Genomic DNA, 19085 nt, shown 5'->3' with positions numbered 1-19085 from the left:
GGAGCAACCAAATAAATAAATAAACATTAAAAAAAAAAAAAAGGATTATACATTTCCCTACCTTATTTAAAAAAACTCTACGTAGTTAATATAATCCTTATCAGTGACTTTACTCTGGATCTGTTTCCGTGAATATACCCTGTGTAGTGGTTGCCCTTGGAGACTCTTGAGGCATAGAGCTGTTTGCTACATGGCCTCAGAAGATTATGTGTTTGGAGTTCTTGGTCTGTTTTTGCATTTACTGTCTCCTCCTACCAAGTTAGCTGTTATTTCTTGCAACTCTGCCTGTTTCTACCAGCTTTTTTCTTTGTGCTTCTCATCCTGACTTGCTCATTATAATTGGTTGTGAACTAGGAAAACAGAGAAGTAAATTTATTTATTTTTTCATTAAAAAAAAAAAGTCACTGAGAGGCCTGAGTTCAGTGAGTGAGCTTTAGCACTCTGAACTTCTTAACATTCTGGTTGCTGAATAATCGGGAAAAAAATGATCTATTCCTGTGTTTAAGCAGGGTGGAGGCTTTGCAGATATGTGAAATATTACTGAGTATTATTGGTGGTATAAACCTCTAAATAACTTTAAATTCAGTGACTTACTTTCCTTGTTACTATTGTTATTTGCTTGAGAATGCCCTTTTAAGACTGTTCATACCTTGCCTCTCGTGATTATATTTTTGGCTGAAGCTCTTTTAGTCATGCTTTACATAGTAGAACTTTGGGTTGGGACTTTGAGCAACATTACCTGTACTGTATTGCTTCGGAGCAGATTCAGTATCATTTCTAAAGATTCTTAGAGCCCTAGTAGTAGGTTTTCACAACGGAGGTAGGATGATCATCTTACCAGTCGGAGGTAGGCTTCTCAGCATTCACAGAAGGTCATTATCTCTTCCCCTAGCTTAACTGGGTTCATATTCAACTGACAACAGAGAATAGCTCTCCCCTACATGTTTATTAGAGGGTATTATCTTCACTGCTGACTGATAAATGTCAGAAGTCAGGTGAGAGATATGATATTGAGGGGGGAGATATGTGAAGCTTATCCACTATTATATGCAGTCTTACAGGTTTATAAAATGTATCTCTGGATCAGTCCAGATCATCAGAGAGCAGTTGAGTATGTAGACTGCATTGCTTTGCTCTCTCCTATCCCAGTTGCTTTTGCCCCTCTCGTGCATTGATAAGATTCCATCAGCCTACATTGAGGGTCAGCAGAAGAAACAATTACAGAGGATCTTCTTGAAATTGTTGTCAAGAACATTGTTTATTATGTCAAAAAGTATCTTCTTTTGTGAAGATTTTTATGAGAAATATCTGTCTTTTTTTAGTGCCAAGAATTGTAGCTTTAGGTAGTTGATTTATTTATATCTACTGGGCATGAATGTGTAACTGACAACTTCTCTTTTTCTCATACAGCTATTAGAAGTCTTAGTGTTAAATCTGTGGCCAACCTCTAAAACACGTGTAGAGCATCATAGTGATGTATCAGTATTTAGTCTCATTTCTAGCTACAATTTTTCTGTATGCATATAAGTCAATTTTTATTGACTTATATGCATACAGAAAAGTACACACAGCATAGGTGTATAATGAATTGTTTTTGCAAAGAGAACACAACATTGTAACCAGCACCCAGGTCAAGGAAAAGAGCATTACCCAGAAGAAATGAAATCACTGTGTCAGAAAGGTATCTGCACCCGCATGTTCATTGCAGCATTATTTCCAGTAGTCAAGACATGGAAGCAACCTAAGTGTCCATCGATAGATGAGTGCATAAAGAAGATGTGGTACATAGATACAATGGAATATTACTCAGCCATAAAAAAGACGGAAATCCTGCCATTTGTCACAGCATGGATAGACCTTGAGGGCGGTATGCTAAGTGAAGTAAGTCAGAGAAGGACAAATACTGTATGATCTCACTTATATGTGGAATCTTAAAAAAATCATACTCATAGATACAGAGAACAGATTGGTGGTTGCAAGAGGCAGGGGGTGGAAGGTTAACAGAAGGGTGAAGGTGATCAAAAGGCACAAACTTCCAGTTTTAAGATAAATAAGTTGTGGGAATGTAATAATAATAATAAAAGAGAGTATTACCCAAATCCCCAGAAACCTCTTCCTTGCCTTCTTTCATACTACTCCTATGAAGGGTAACCATTCTCCTAGCTCTCAACACAGTTGTTTAGTTTTGCCTTTTCCTGAATTTGAATGTGTTGGGTCTTTGTCGCTGCACGCGGGTTTTCTCTAGTTGTGTTGAGCGGGGGCTACTCTTTGTTGCCTTGCGCGGGCTTCTCATTGCGGTGGCTTCTCTTGTCGCGGAGCATGGGCTCTAGGTGCTCGGGCTTCAGTAGTTGTGGCTCGCGGGCTCTAGAGAGCAGGCTTAGTAGTTGTGGAGCACGGGCTTAGTTGCTCCGCGGCATGTGGGATCTTCCCGGACCAGGGCTCGAACCCGTGTCCCTTGCATTGGCAGGCGGATTCTTAAACACTGTGCCACCAGCGAAGTCCATGTACCTTTTTCTATTTAGCTTATTTTGCTCAACATTATGTGTGTGAGAGTCACCCTTTTTATTGCACGTAACTGTAGTTTGTTAATTTTCATTGCTGTATCTTTTTCCATTGTATGAATATACCGCAGTTTATCCATTCAGCCTAATGGACATTCGAGTTGTTTTCACTTTTTGACTATTACTAATTGAATATTCATGAATATGTATTTTGGTGAATATATGTACATATATCTGTCAGATATATACTTATGAGTGGAGTTCCTGGGTTATATGGCATGCATATGTTCAGCTTCAGTGGATATAACAGTTTTCCAAAGGCGTGGTACCAGTCTGCATAGTAGTGAGCAGTGTACAGTTGACCCTTGAACAATGCAGGGGTTAGGGGTGCTGACCCTCAGCGCAGTCAAAAATCTGCATATAACTTTACAGTGGGCCCTTTGTATCGGTAGTTCTGCATTCTCAGATTCTACCAACCGGTGATTGTGTAGTGCTGTATTTATTGAAAAAAAATCTGCGTAAAAGTGGACCTGTGCAGTTCAAATCCATGTTGCTCAGTGGTCAACTGTATAAGAATTCCAGTTGCTCTACATGTTCACCAACCCTTGAAATTTTGTATTTCCCTGATGTCTATTGAAGTTAAGCACCTTTCCATAAGTCTGTTGTCCATTTGGAGAGTCTCTTTTGTGAAGTGCCAGTTCAAGTCGTTTATCATCTGGAATATCTGACTTTTTGTTTGTCTGATGTGTAACTCTTTGTACGTTCTCTGTGGGTCTTTTGCTGGATATATTTAAGGCAAGCATCTTTTCCCATTTGGTGGCTTGATTTTTCATTCTCTTTGCAGTGTGTTTTTATGAGTAGAAGTTCCTAATTGTAAAGTAGTCCATAACTTTCCTTCATGGGTTGCTTATTGTGACCTGAAATTGGCAGTAATGCAAATATTATTCTATTTTCTTCTAAAAGATTTATTGTTTTGCTTTTTTACATTTATATCAACAATCTACCCGTACTTGATTTAAGTATTTACCTTAGGAAAATCAGTTTGACCTGTTACCATTTATTAAAAAGACCATGCTTTCCCCACTACACTCAAGTGTCACATTTATCGGAAGTCAGGTGACTGTTCTGGACTCCCTCTTGTGTTCCATTAGTCTATTTGTCTGTCCTTGAGCTAATATCATACTGGCTTAATAACTATAACTTTATAATATAACTTGATGTTTGGTAATGTAAGTTCTTCAGCTTTGTTGTTCAATATTGTCTGTTCTTGGGCTTTGCAAACTAGATTTTAGAATCAGCTTGTCAATTTCCATTAAAAAAATCTGCTGGATTTTTATTAAGATTGCACTTAATCTATAAATCAGTTTTTGGAATTGTCATTTTTATGAGACTTAAATGCAATCCACGAATATACTACATCCATCCCTTCATATGTTTAACTATTCTGAAATTTTTCTCGAAGATGTTTTGTAGTTTTGAACATATACATATTATATCTCTCTTTAGATTTGTCCTTCCATATTTGATATGTCTGTATTATTATAATAGATCATTTAAAAACTTTTTTGGGCTTCCCTGGTGGCACCGTGCAGGGCACATGGGTTTGATCCCTGGTCCGGGAAGATCCCACATGCCACGGAGCAACTAAGCCCGTGTGCCACACTACTGAGTCCGCACTCTAGAGCCTGCGTGCCTAGAGCCCTTGATCTGCAACGAGAGAAGCCACTGCAATGAGAAGTCTGTGCACCGCAACAAAGAGTAGCCTCCGCTTGCCGCAACTAGAGAAAAGCCCCTGCGCAGCAACGAAGACCCAACGCAGCCAAATATACATAAATAAATTTATAAAAAAAAAAAAACCTTTTCATTTTCTTTCTTTTTTGCTGATACATAGACATGGAATTTACCTTTTAAAATACTGGTCTTGTAATCTAGCAATTTTACCAGATTTACTTATTAAATCTAATAGATTTTCTGCAGTTTTTTGTTTGTTTATTTGTTTTAGCATTCTGAGTACATTGTCATGTCTTGTGCCTGTTTTATTTCTTCCCTTTTTAAACTTTATGTCTTTTCTTTTTTGTCTTACTGCACTGGCTAGGACCACAGTATTACAGAAAGCATTAATAGTTTTACCTTTAAGTAGGATGTTTGCAGTAGGTTTTTTTTTAGTTCCCTTCTACTTGTAGATTGCTGAGAATTTTTATCATAAGTGGATTCTGAATACTCTGTTAAATATTTTTTCTATCAAGATGAACGTATGATTTCTCTCCTTTTTTCTTTTTATGTAGTGACTTACATTGATTGACTTTTTAATGCTAAACTACCCTGGAATAAAAAAACTGGGTTGTGCTGTATTATCTTTTTTACATATATTTACATTCAATGAGTTGATGTTTTATTTGGGATTTTTGCATATTTGTTCATGAAAGTGATTGGTCTTGTTCTTTCTTATAGTGTCCTTGTCTCAGTTTGTCGTTAAAATTATCTGATCTTACAAAACAAGTTGGGAAATGTTCTTTTGTGTTCTGTAGAAGAATTTGTGTAAGATTAATATTATTTCTTTCTTAAACTTTTGGAAGAATTCACCAGGGAAGAAATCTGAACCGCAAATTGTCTTTGTGGGAAGTCGTTTAGTAACAAATTCAATTTATTTAATAGATACTGAACAATTGAGATTTCCTGTTTCTTCTTTTATCAGTTTCAGCGAGTTCTTCAAGGAATACACCGATTTCATGTATGTTATCAAATTTAAACTTAAAACTTTTCTTAATATCCTCTTAATATCTTTCTATTGTTTAAAAATCTGTAGTCATTTTCCATTTTTCTCTCCTGATATTGGTAATCTCTGTTTTTCCCATGTTTTTTTTTCTTACCCGGAGTATATAAATTTTATTAATATCTTCAGAGAACCAGCCTTTGGCTTTGTTAATTTCCTCTGTTGTATATTTCTTAATTTATTGATTCCTCTTCCTGTCTTTATTTCCTTCCTTCCACTTTTTTTAAAGTTCATTTTCTTTTTCTAATTTGAGATGGGAGTTTAAATCGTTTTTCAGCCTTTTTCATCTTTCTGTTCTATGCATTCTAAGACTGCACATTCCCTTGTTTGACATTGCTTTGAGATAGCAAACAAGATTTAAAATTTGTATCTTCACTATTAATTAGTTTAAAATGTTTTCTACTTTCTGTTGGGATTTCTTTTTTGACTCATGGGTTATTTTAAAAGATATTGTTTAATTTTCAGACAGCTGAGGATTTTCTATTTTTAGTTATTGAATTCTAACTTAATTCCACTGTGCAGAGAATATTCTAAAAGATTTTAAAGTTTTGAATTTTTATTTATGCTTTTATGATGCAACATATGGTTAATTTTGATAAATATTTTATATGCATTTGAAAAGAATATAAACAGCCCTCTGTATCCACTGGTTCCACATCTGCCTATATGGAGGTCCAACTTTAAGGGACTTGAGCATTTGTGGATTTTGGTATCCTCAGGGGTCCTGGAACCAATTCCCCACAGTTATCAAGGGACGACTGTATGCTGTCATTGTTGATTGCATGTATGCCAATTAGGTCTAGTATGTTAATTGTGTTTATATCTTCTGTATCCTTACTAGTTGTTTGTGTGCTTAGCCTGATATTAAGAGAGATGTGTTAAAGTCTATCTCTGTGAGTGTAGATTTGTCTTTTTCTCCTCTTAGTTCTGTCATATTTTTAAAAATTTATTTTCTTTATTATTGTTATTATTTTTCTTTGGCTGTGTTGGGTCTTCGTTGTGGCATGCGGGTTTCTCTCTAGTTGCGGCATACGGTTTTTCACTCTTTAGTTGTGGCGCATGGGCTCCAGGGTGCATTGGCTCTGTAATTTGCGGCATGTGGGCTCTCTCGTTGAGGTACACGAGCTCAGTAGTTGTGGTACGTGGGCTTAGTTAACCCGCGGCATGTGGGATCTTAGTTCCCCACCAGGGATGGAACCTGGGTCCCCTGCCTTGGAAGGTGGATTCTTTGCCAGTGGACCACCAGGGAAGTCCCTGTCATTTTTTTTTTGTTGTTGTAAGTATTTTGTTGCTCGATTACTAGGTGGGTGCAGATTTAGAATTGTGATCTCTTCCTAGTGATTTCATTCCTTTGTTACCATGAAATGTCCTTCTTTATCTCTAATACTGTTCCTACCTTAAAGTCTATTTTTTCCCTGCTATTAACGTAGTTAAAACAGCTTTCTTGTTGTTAGCATTTGTATGATGTACTTTTTCCATTCTTTTCTTCCCCTTAATATTTATTTATTTATATAGGCTGCGCCAGGTCTGCGTTGCAGCATGTTTAGTTGCAGTATGTGGGATCTTTTAGTTGTGGCATGTGGACTTCTTAGGTTGCGGCATGCATTCAGGATCTAGTTCCCAACGAGGGATTCAACCTGGGCCCCCTGCATTGGGAGCGTGGAGTCTTACCCACCGGACCACCAGGGAAGTCTCTACTTTTTCCATTCCTAAATTTCAGTATTTCTGGGTCCTTAAATGTAAAGTGTCTCTTGTAGGCAGGATAGAATTCAATTTTGAATTTTATCTAGTGTTTTATTTAGAGTATTTAGCCCATCTCTATTTAATGTTATTACATTTGGGTTTATGGCTACCATTTTACTATTTATGTTCACTTTTTCTCTCTTCTTGTTTTGTTATAGATCAGTATTTTTTATTATTTCATTTATTCCACATAGAGTTTTTCTCTCTATGAACTTGTTGGTCATATATTCTTTTCTGTTTTCTATACAGTTGACCCTTGAACAATGTGGGGGTTGCGATGCTGATCCTCCACAAGTCAAAAGTCCACGTGTAACTTTGCAGTCAGACCTCCATACTTGTGATTCTGCATCCACAGATTCACCCAACCGTGGATCATATACTACTGTAGTATGTATTTATGGGAAATAAATGGTCCATGTATAAGTGGACCTCTGCAGTTCAAACCTGTGTTGTTCAAGGGTCAACTATTCATATATTTGGTTTCTATCCTTTGGGCAGTTACCCTTGATTTATTACATATAATGCAAATTTAAATTTTATTGCCTCTCCAGTAGTATTAGAACCATTTATCCCCGCTCATCCTAAAACATACTTTTAAATAAATATGGCTCTCATTATGCTGTAATCTAATTATCTTTTTGTCTCCTATTAGATTGTGCATTTCTCAAGTCCAGGAATCATAGTTTATTCAGCATCTGTTTTATTCCCATCATCTAGTATGTAGTGGGCATGTTTATCAAATGAGGTAATTCTCCCTAACTAGTGAAGAATAATAGCAGTGGACATTTCCAAAATAAGGTTGAAGGTGAATTAAAGAACCATCCTCACTTATTTTTAAACAGTCACCCTAGTGACTCATCTCTAATGATAGTAGAGTTTTAAACACCTAATAGCTTTAGACTCACAGATATAGAGAACAAACTAGTGGTTACCAGTGGGGAGAGAGAAGGGAGGAGGAGGGGCAATATAAGGGCAGGGGATTAAGAGGTATAAACTATTAGGTATAAAATAATCTATAAGGATATATTGTACAACACGGGGGAGATAGCAGATATTTTATAATAACTATAAATAGAATATAACCTTTAAAAACTGAAAACAAATAAAAAGCTTTCAAATTTAAAAAAATCTAATAACTTCAGTAGTAGAATTGTCTATCTAGTTACTAGATAGCTTACCTATGTTAAAATATATTACTTGAATATTTTCACTTGTCATTGAGTAAAGAAGAATTGGGTTCCAAAGGGATATGTGATCCAAGTGTACAGTGAAAGTATTCTTTATTAAAATGATTTTAATTGGGAGTTATTTCATATAAGAAGTCAAATGAGTTATTTTAAGATGAGAAATTTTCTTGGTTTGAATACTTTGTAATTTTAAATAAATTTTTTAAAATTGTCCTTTTTTTTTTGAAGATAGTGCTTCAACGTTATTTTTCATGTTGTGCAATCTTGCTCTCATCAGTCTGCTTATATAGCAGGACAAGATGTTAATAATATACTATCTCAGCCTTAAGGTACCTAGATTAACAATTCTATTTTGAAAGAAATTTTGACAGTAGAGGTGGGGAAAATATTTTAAAATATACTTCTCTCCCTTTTTTTGATTTTTACATTAAGCAAAAGTTTAAAAAATGGTAAACACTGCCAAAATAGACTTTTGAGTTTCACGGTATATATTCCAGATGGTTGGAACTTTTTTATTCTGTGTTTCAATAAAACTTTATTTACAGAAACAGGCAACTGGTTGGTTTTGGCCTGTGGACAATAGTCTACAGACTGCTGCTAAATGGATCTATGAAAAGTATTTTTTTCTCCTTACCAAGGAATTTAAATTATAGAAAAAAATAAAGGGGAAAATACACATGATGGTTGGGAGTTCTTAACTTGCATAAAACTTGAAAAAAGAAGGCAAATTGCTGATTCAAAAAGATTTGGGGGGGGTTCTTTTTTTTAAAATTTAATTTAATTTTATACAGCAGGTTCTTATTAGTTATCCATTTTATACATATCAGTGTATACATGTCAATCCCAATCTCCCAATTCATCCCACCACCACCCCCACCACCACTTTTCCCCCTTGGTGTCCATACATTTGTTCTCTACGTCTGTGTCTCAATTTCTGCCCTGCAAACCGGTTCATCTGTACCATTTTTCTAGGTTCCACATACATGCGTTAATACACGATATTTGTTTTTCTCTTTCTGACTTAACTTCACTCTGTATGACAGTCTCTAGATCCATCCACAACTCTACAAATGACCCAATTTCGTTCCTTTTTATAGCTGAGTAATATTCCATTGTATATGTGTACCACGTCTTCTTTATCCATTTGTCTATCAATGGGCATTTAGGTTGCTTCTATGACCTGGCTATTGTAAATAGTGCTGCAATGAACATTGGGGTGCATGTGTCTTTTTGAATTATGGTTTTCTCTGGGTATATGCCCAGTAGTGGGATTGCAGGGTCATACGGGAATTCTATTTGTAGTTTTTTAAGGAACCTCCATACTGTTCTCCATAGTGGCTGTATCAATTTACATTCCCACCAATAGTGCAAGAGGGTTCTCTTTTCTCAACACCCTCTCCAGCATTTGTTGTTTGTAGATTTTCTGATGATGCCCATTCTGACTGGTGTGAGGTGATACCTCATTGTAGTTTTGATTTGCATTTCTCTAATAATTAGTGATGGTGAGCAGCTTTTCATGTGCTTCCTGGCCATCTGTATGTCTTCTTTAGAGAAATGTCTATTTAGGTCTTCTGCCCATTTTTTTGATTGCGTTGATCGGTTTTTTAATATTGAGCTGCATGAGCTGTTTATATATTTTGGAGATTAATCCTTTGTCCGTTGATTTGTTTGCACATATTTTCTCCCATTCTGAGGGTTGTCTTTTCACCTTGTTTGTAGTTTGCTTTGGAAAAGCTCTGAAGTTTCATTAGGTTCCATTTGTTTATTTTTGTTTTTATTTCCATTACTCTAGGAGGTGAATCAAAAAAGACCTTGCTGTGATTTATATCATAGAGTGTTCTGCCATGTTTTTCTCTAAGCGTTTTATAGTGTCAGGTCTTACATTTAGGTCTCTAATCTATTTTGAGTTTATTTTTGTGTATCATATTAGGGAGTGTTCTAATTTCATTCTTTTACATGTAGCTGTCCAGTTTTCCCAGCACCACTTATTGAAGAGGCTGTCTTTTCTCCATTGTATATCCTTGCCTCCTTTGTCATAGATTAGTTGACCCTAGGTGCATGGGCTTTCTATCCTGTTCCATTGATCTATATTTCTCTTTTTGTGTCAGTACCATATTGTCTTGATTACTGTAGCTTTGTAGTATAGTCTGAAGTCAGGGATTCTGATTCCTCCAGGTCTGTTTTTTTCCCTCAAGACTGCTTTGGCTATTGGGGTCTTTTGTGTCTCCATACAAATTTTAAGATTTTTTGTTCTAGTTCTGTAAAAAATGCCATTGGTAATATGATAGGGATTGCATTGAATCTGTAGATTGCTTTGGGTAGTATAGTCATTTTCACAATATTGATTCTTTCAATCCAAGAACATGGTATATCTCTCCATCTGTTTGTATCATCTTTAATTTCTTTCATCAGTGTCTTATAGTTTTCTGCATACAGGTCTTTTATCTCCCTAGGTAGGTTTATTCCTAGGTATTTTACTCTTTTTGTTGCAATGGTAAATGGGAGTGTTTTCTTAAGTTCTCTTTCAGATTTTTCATCATTACTGTATAGGAATGCAAGAGATTTCTGTGCATTAATTTTGTATCCTGAAACTTTACCAAATTCATTGATTAGCTCTAGTAGTTTTCTGGTGGCATCTTTAGGATTCTCTATGTATAGTATCATGTCATCTGCAAACAGTAACAGTTTTACTTCTTCTTTTCCGATTTGGATTCCTTTTATTTCTTTTTCTTCTGATTGCCGTGGCTAGGACTTCCAAAACTGTGTTGAATAATAGTGGCGAGAGTGGACATCCTTGTCTTGTTCCTGATCTTAGAGGAAATGCTTTCAGTTTTTCACCATTGAGAATGATGTTTGCTGTGGGTTTGTCTTATATGGGCTTCATTATGTTGAGGTAAGTTCCCTCTATGCCCACTTTCTGGAGAGTTTTTTTTATCATAAATGGGTGATGAATTTTGTCAAAAGCTTTTTCTGCATCTATTGAGATGATCATATGGTTTTTCTTCTTCCGTTTGTTAATATGGTGTATCACATTGATTGATTTGCGTATATCGAAGAATCCTTGCATCCCTGGGATAAATCCCAGTTGATCATGGTGTATCATCCTTTTAATGTGTTGTTGGATTCTGTTTGCTAGTATTTTGTTGAGGAATTTTACATCTATATTCATCAGTGATATTGGTCTGTAATTTTCTTTTTTTGTAGTATCTTTGCCTGGTTTTGGTATCAGGGTTGATGGTGGGCTCATAGAATGAGTTTGGGAGTTTTCCTTCATCTGCAATTTTTTGGAAGAGTTTGAGAAGGATGGGTGTTAGCTCTTCTCTAAATGTTTGATAGAATTCACCTGTGAAGCAGTCTGGTCCTGGACTTTTGTTTGTTGGAAGATTTTTAATCACAGTTTCAATTTCATTACTTGTGATTGTTCATATTTTCTGTTTCTTCCTGGTTCAGTCTTGGTAGGTTATACCTTTCTAAGAATCTGTCCATTTCTTCCAGGTTGACCATTTTATTGGCATAGAGTTGCTTGTAGTAGTCGCTTAGGATGCTTTGTATTTGTCTGGTGTCTGTTGTAACTTCTCCTTTTTCATTTCTAATTTTATTGATTTGAGTCCTCTCCCTCTTTTTCTTAATGAGTCTGGCTAATGGTTTATAAAGTTTGTTTATCTTATCAAAGAACCAGCTTTTAGTTTTATTGATCTTTGCTGTTGTTTTCTTTGTTTCTATTTCATTTATTTCTGCTCTGATCGGTTTCGTTTGTTCTTCTTTCTCTAGTTCCTTTAGGTGTAAGGTTAGATTGTTTATTTGAGACTTTTCTTCTTTCTTGAGGTAGGCTTGTATTGCTCTAAACTTCCCTCTTAGAACTGCTTTTGCTGCATCCCATAGGTTTTGGATCATTGTGTTTTCGTTGTAATTTGTCTCTAGGTATGTTTTTTTTAATTAATTTATTTATATTTATTTTTGGCTGTGTTGGGTCTTCGTTTCTGTGCAAGGGCTTTCTCCAGTTGCAGCGAGCGGGGGCCACTCTTCATCGCGGTGCGTGGGCCTCTCACTGTCATGGCCTCTCCCGTTGCGGAGCACAGGGTCCAGATGCGCTGGCTCAGTAGTTGTGGCTCACGGGCTTAGTCGCTCCGCGGCATGTGGGATCTTCCCAGACCAGGGCTTGAACCCGTGTCCCCTGCATTGGCAGGCAGATCCTCAAGCACTGCGCCAACAGGGAAACCCTCTAGGTATATTTTGATTTCTTCAGTGATCTCTTGGTGATTTAGTAACGTACTGTTTAGCCTCCATGTGTTTGTGTTTTTTTACGTTTTTTTCCCTGTAATTCATTTCTAATCTCATAGCATGGTGGTCAGAAAAGATGCTTGATATGATTTCAGTTTTCTTAAATTTACTGAGGCTTGATTTTTGACCCAAGACGTGATCTATCCTGCAGAATGTTCTGTGTGCTCTTGAGAAGAAAGTGTAATCTGCTCTTTTTGGATGGAATGTCCTATAAATATCAATTAAATCTATCTGGTCTATTGTGTCATTTAAAGCTTGTGTTTCCTTATTAATTTTCTGTTTGGATGATCTCTCCATTGGTGTAAGTGAGGTGTTAGAGTCCCCCACTATTATTATGTTCCTGTCGGTTTCCTCTTTTATAGCTGTTAGCAGTTGCCTTATGTATTGAGATGCTCCTATGTTGGGTGCATATATAGTTATAATTGTTATATCTTCTTCTTGGATTGATCCCTTTATCATTATGTAGTGTCTTTCCTTGTCTCTTGTAACATCTTTATTTTAAGGTCTTTTATGTGATACGAGTATTGCTTCTCCAGCTTTCTTTTGATTTCCATTTTCATGGAATATCTTTTTCCATCCCCTCACTTTCAGTCTGTAGTGTCCCTAGGTCTGAAGTGGGTCCCTTGTAGACAGCATATATATGGGTCTTGTTTTTGTATCCATTCAGCGACCCTGTGTCTTTTGGTGGAGCATTTAATCCATTCACATTTAAGGTAGTTATCAATATGTATGTTCCTATTACCACTTTCTTAATTGTTATGGGTTTGTTTTTGTAGGTCCTTTTCTTCTCTTGTGTTTCCCACTTAGAGAAGTTCCTTTAGCATTTGTTGTAGAGCTGGTGTGGTGGTGCTGAGTTCTCTTAGCTTTTGCTTGTCTATAAAGCTTTTGATTTCTCCGTGGAATCTGAATGAGATCCTTTCCAGGTAGAGTAATCCTGGTTGTAGGTTCTTCTCTTTCATCACTTTAAATATATCATACCACTCCCTTCTGGCTTGTAGAGTTTCTGTTGAGAAATCAGCTGTTAACTCCTATGGGAGTTCCCTTGTATGTTATTTGTCATTTTTCCCTTGTTGCTTTCAATAATTTTTCTTTGTCTTTAATTTTTGCCAATATGATTACTATGTGTCTCAGTGTGTTTCTCCTTGGGTTTATCCTGCCTGGGACTCTCTGCGCTTCCTGGACTTGGGTGGCTATTTCCTCTCCCATGTTAGGGAAGTTTTCGACTATAATCTCTTCAAATATTTTCTCTGGTCCTTTCTCTCTCTCTTCTCTTTCTGGGACTCCTGTAATGCAAATGTTGTTGTGTTTAATGTTGTCCCAGAAGCCTCTTAGGCTGTCTTCATTTCTTTTCATTCTTTTTTTTTATTCTATTCCGTGGCAGTGAATTCCACCATTCTGTCTTCCAGGTCACTTATCCGTTCTTCTGCCTCAGTTATCCTGCTATTGGTTCCTTCTAGTGTATTTTTCATTTCAGTTACTGTATTATTCACTTCTGTTTGTTTGTTCTTTAATTCTTCTAGGTCTTTGTTAAACATTTCTTACATCTGCTCGATTTTTCCCTCCATTCTTTTTCCAAGGTCCTTGATCATCTTCACTATCATTATTCTGAATTCTTTTTCTGGAAGGTTGCCTATCTCTGCTTCATTTAGTTGTTTTTCTGGGGTTTTATGTTATTCCTTCATCTGGTACAGAGTCCTCTGCCTTTTCATTTTGTCTATCTTTCTGTGAATGTGGTTTTCCTTCCACAGGCTGCAGAATTGTAGTTCTTCTTGCTTCTGCTGTCTGCCCTCTCGATTTGGGGGGTTTCTGATGTGAAATATAAGAAAAGAAATAAACCTTCTTTCTAATGAACATATACGTGAATACTGTGCTCATTATCATCCATAGTCACTATTTTACATTACATTTGGGGTGGATTGTATCATATCTCCTTGTTGATTATTAACGGTAGGTATTATATTAATGGCAGAGGATCATTACCCCCACACCTTGGTAAAGACTGATAGTGATAATAATATATTATAAGGAATCCTGTAAATTTGGTGTGAAGTAGTGGAAAGAATTCTCTCTTACAACTTGGATACTTATGTTCTTTTAAAAAATATCACTCTTATGAATGACTATATACTTTTCTGAACCCCTTTTAGTTTAGGTTTTTTTTTTTTTTTTGGCTGTTTTGGGTCTTTGTTGCTGCGCGCAGGCTTTCTCTGTGGCGAGCGGGGGCTATTCTTTGTTGCGGTGAGTGGGCTTCTCATTGCGGTGGCTTCTCGTTACAGAGCACGGGCTCTAGGCACGTGGGCTTCAGTAGTTGTGTCATGCAGGGTCAGTAGTTTTGGCTCGCCGGCTCTAGAACGCAGGCTCAGTAGTTGTGGCTCACTGGCTTAGTTGTTCCACGGCATATGGGATCTTCCCAAACCAGGGGTCGAACCTGTGTCCCCTGCATTGCCAGGTGGATTCTTAACCACTGTGCCACCAGGGGAGTGTCCCCCCCTTTAGTTTTGAAATGTGATGATTCTGTATGCTTTTATGTACTTTACTTATCTTAAGGTATAATTCCATGTAAAGGGATATAACAATATAGATAAGAAAATCTGGTTTTTGTGAAATGAATTTTTTTCTGAAGCATGTTTGATAAATGGTTAAGATTACATAAGCTTGTTGTAAAGAGATGGGAATACATTTCTTTCCTACTCGATTGCTCTGTGTATATGGGACTATATCTGTGTATATTACTAATGCAAGGCCTAAGTATTAAAGGTGAATTTTCCTTCTTTAAATAGTTTCTTTCCAGTAAAGAGTGTACATATTTAACACAGTAAGTTATTTTGGCCTGCAAGAAAATTCTTTTTTTATTATTGACGTGTAGTTGATTTACAATATTGTGTTAGTTTCAGATATGCAGCACAGTGATTCAGATATATATATATTTAGATATATATATGTGTATATGTATCTATATATAGATATATACATATTACTTTTCAGATTGTTTTCCCTTATAGGTATTACAAAATATTGAGTATAGTTCCCTGTGCTATACAGTAGGTCCTTGTTGGTTATCTGTTTTATATATAGTAGTGTGTATATGTTAATCCCAAACTCCTGATTTATCCCTCTGCCCACCCCCTGTTCCTCTTTGGTAACCGTAAGTTTGTTTTCTATGTCTGTGAGTCTCTTTCTGTTTTGTAAATAAGTTCATTTGTATGATTTTTTAAAAATTTCATATATAAACAATATCATATTATATTTATCTTTCTGTGTCTGGCTTACTCCACTTAGTATGATAATCTCTAGGTCCATCTGTGTTGCTACAAATGGCATTATTTCATTCTTTTTTATGGCTGAGTATATTCCATTGTATATACATACTACAACTTCTTTATCCATCCATCAATGGACATTTTGGTTTGCTTCCATGTCTTGACTGTTGTAAATAGTCAAGTAAATAGTGCTGCTATGAACATTGGAGTGCATGTATCTTTTTGAATTATGGTTTTCTGAGGATATATGCACAGGAATGGGATTGCAGGATCATATGGTAGCTCTATTTTTAGCTTTTTAAGGAGAAGTAATTTTATTTTTGACTTTATTGTCACATTTTTTGCTTTTAACTGTTTGTTGTTACAATTATGTTACAAACTTATGAGCTGTGGAAGGAATTAATATGGGTGTAATGAAGATTGTTTTAAACGTAGTTTTGGTAACCATCTCACCTTTCTTGGTATGTTTCCAAAGGGAAAAAGGTAGTTCCTGCTTTAAGTTTGATGGTTTTAGTCACATTTTTTCTTATTTCTAAGCTAACAAAAATTTCCTTTGGACATTGAAGGTGGGAAAGAAAATCTTTTAAGAGAGAGACATTTCAAAAACCACACTTAATTAAAAGACCCTTTCATGTAAATTTTTGACTTTTTAATTCTTATGTAAAAGCTGTTACTTAGACTTGATTTGGTATTTTTAGACATTCATCAAATTGTCATTTCATTATTTTAAAATCAGTCCTTTTTGGGAAATAGATGACTAATATTGTTATCATTATCAGGAAATAGCTCAGCATCTGTGTGATGTTTTTTGGATGTATTGAAATTCTTTTTACAGGTTTGGTTTTTATAGCATGTCTTAGTTACTGTGTTATGGAGGAAAAGCTTCTCACTCTTCTGGCATAATGGAACTAGCCACATGACTCTAGAGAAGTAGCTGTTGAGTGGGAAGACCTGGCTAGCTAGAAGTAAAACATGGACTCTAAGGAACTAATTTGCCTTCTGAAGTTTTGATTTGTGTTGACAGGAGGAGAGTAGGCTATAAATGATAAAGTAATGCTGGGAAACATTATTTTTCTTCATTATTAACCTTGTTATAATAGAAATTATTTAAAAAGCTTTCTCACCCTTAAAATAGCTTCATGCTTAGAAATAACAGAAATTGTGTCTAATGATATGCTTTGGGATATTTGCACCTTTGTTTTAGTTTTTAGCCAGATACTGAGTTACAAGTAATATAGTGCTCTGAGGTTCACCATTTTAGGTTTTCATCATGCAGATAGTGTCTTCTAGAGGAGACGATGCACTAATAACATGATAGAAAGGCATGTTTTATTGACTACTGATTGATCTGTACATGGCTCTTGATGCTACAGAGATATATGTGTTACTCTCCATGGCTTTTCCTTCCTATTACATTTACAAAGAAGAAAATTTCTTAGGTAATTTTGTGTTATTCCTGGAGGACAGTAGTGGCTAAAATCTTACCAGGCTGTTACAGGTGGAAATTGAGTTCTACCCTAGCTCGTTTTGATGAAATAAGCACTCTATTATTTTTATCTTTAAATGTAGTTTTCAGTTCATTTCACCTATGTGCTTACTATCTTAGATGCCATGCTTTTTTGAAGTGGTAGATTACTCCTACCTCCGGTGTGATTGCAGAGTTAGATTTCCCATTCCGTTCTATCTGTTAAAGATTAGAGAGAAACATTCAGAAGTTTCCTTCTTTTTAGGTCAAAGGTGGAGGTGGAGTCTGTATGGTTTTTGTTTATTCATTTTAGGAACACTTAGTGTTTCATTCTTTTACTGAATAAGAACGTTATACTTATTTATTCTTATTAGAAGTTTGCTGCAGATTGGCAGCACTTTTCTAGTGTATTGTCAATGAAAAGGGCATAGGACACCAAAATGAATTCTCAGTATTGCTAATGTTCTAAATTACAGTGTAGTAAATAAATACGTTTGACTGTTTTTTTCCATTTCCCTATACATAATAACTGGCAGTGAGAGAGTTTTTAATGTTTTGACAAAAATTTGTAAAGGGCACAGAATAATTGTAATTCTTTCCATTGATTATTGGGATCACTTTGCATGGTTTCAGCTTGCACAGTCATTTTTATGTGCAAAGGGAGGACTGCCTGTATTTTAGACATTACTCAGTTCTAATATAGTAAATGTTGATAGATATAACTCATATAAACAAATCTCTTTATATTTGCGTTTATACTTGTCTCCTATATTTTTTGTCCTGATTGAATAAGCATTGCCAATAAGCCTAAAACCTAAGGAACAATTTATACTCCTTTATCTCCCTCATAGTTTACATTTCTAATGATTTAACAACTCTCATCGTTATCCCCTTCTCTTCATACCCTATTGATTGTCTTTACTTAGGCACTCACATATCACCCTTCATAGGCTATGACTGTAAAGGGATGGTATGGTTATAAAGGGATAGCATGAGGGAAATGCTAGGGGCAACAGAACTGTTCAGGATCCGGATTTTGGTGGTGGTTACAGGAAGGGTATACATGTTAAAAATCATAAACTTCCTTTTTGTCTTGCTGTGACGTTGGCCTTTAAATGTTTCTTTGCCACGCCTTCAAAATAGATCTTACAAATAAATCAACAAGTACTTACAGAGTACATCGTTCAAGGCATTGTCCTATGTGCTGAGGAAGATATAAACACACAGAAGCAATGTTTCTGCCCTGAAGGAACTTATATTCTAATAAAATAGAGTTAGACCACACAAGTAACAGCAGTAAGATAAATTGTACTCATCTCTTAAAGGAAATACCAACAAAATGCTAGTTTGTGCTAGGAATCTGTAGGAGGATAATTCTTCATTGAAGAGATGGCATTTAAGCTGAGTCTTGGAAAATGCACTGGTACTTGGCAGTCAAAAATAGAGACAAAGGACGTTCTGAAGAGAAGGAAAAATATAGTGCACTTTACAGAGTTGTAAGTTTTCCTATTATAGCTCATAAAAACTTGGGATCTACACCTCATGAATACTCACAACCTGTTTTATTCCATTTTGTGCTCGAAACTCTTAGAAACAATTTGGTCTGACGCTGCAGTCTCTTACAAGTAGTATTATGGCTTTCAACTTAATAATTTCGTTCATCTTTTTAATTCTGATTTTACTGGTTCTGTGGACAATGAACTATTTCTAACTCTTAATGTAGTCAACAGATAGTAAATACATAAGTGAAAAGTCTGATATTTCTGTAAAATTTTCTATTGACAGAATGAATTTGAGTAAATGGAGTTTTCAGAATATATAATCTTATAAAGTATTTCTGTAATACTTCTCTCAATTGCTTTCCTCTAGTTTTTC

The 19085-nt window shown here is 35.8% G+C and overlaps 1 protein-coding gene across 8 annotated transcripts in view; it reads left to right on the top strand.

Moving 5' to 3' along the window:
• RUNDC3B (RUN domain containing 3B) overlaps positions 1-19085 on the top strand; it is a 147844-nt gene that overhangs the window by 4763 nt on the left and 123996 nt on the right. The gene's annotated exons all lie outside the window — the stretch shown is intronic.

This window comes from Orcinus orca, chromosome 9, assembly GCF_937001465.1.
Source record: "Orcinus orca chromosome 9, mOrcOrc1.1, whole genome shotgun sequence".
NCBI lineage: Eukaryota > Metazoa > Chordata > Mammalia > Artiodactyla > Delphinidae > Orcinus > Orcinus orca.
Note: the sequence above shows the minus strand (reverse complement) of the source record. Positions and strands in the feature narration are given on the sequence as shown.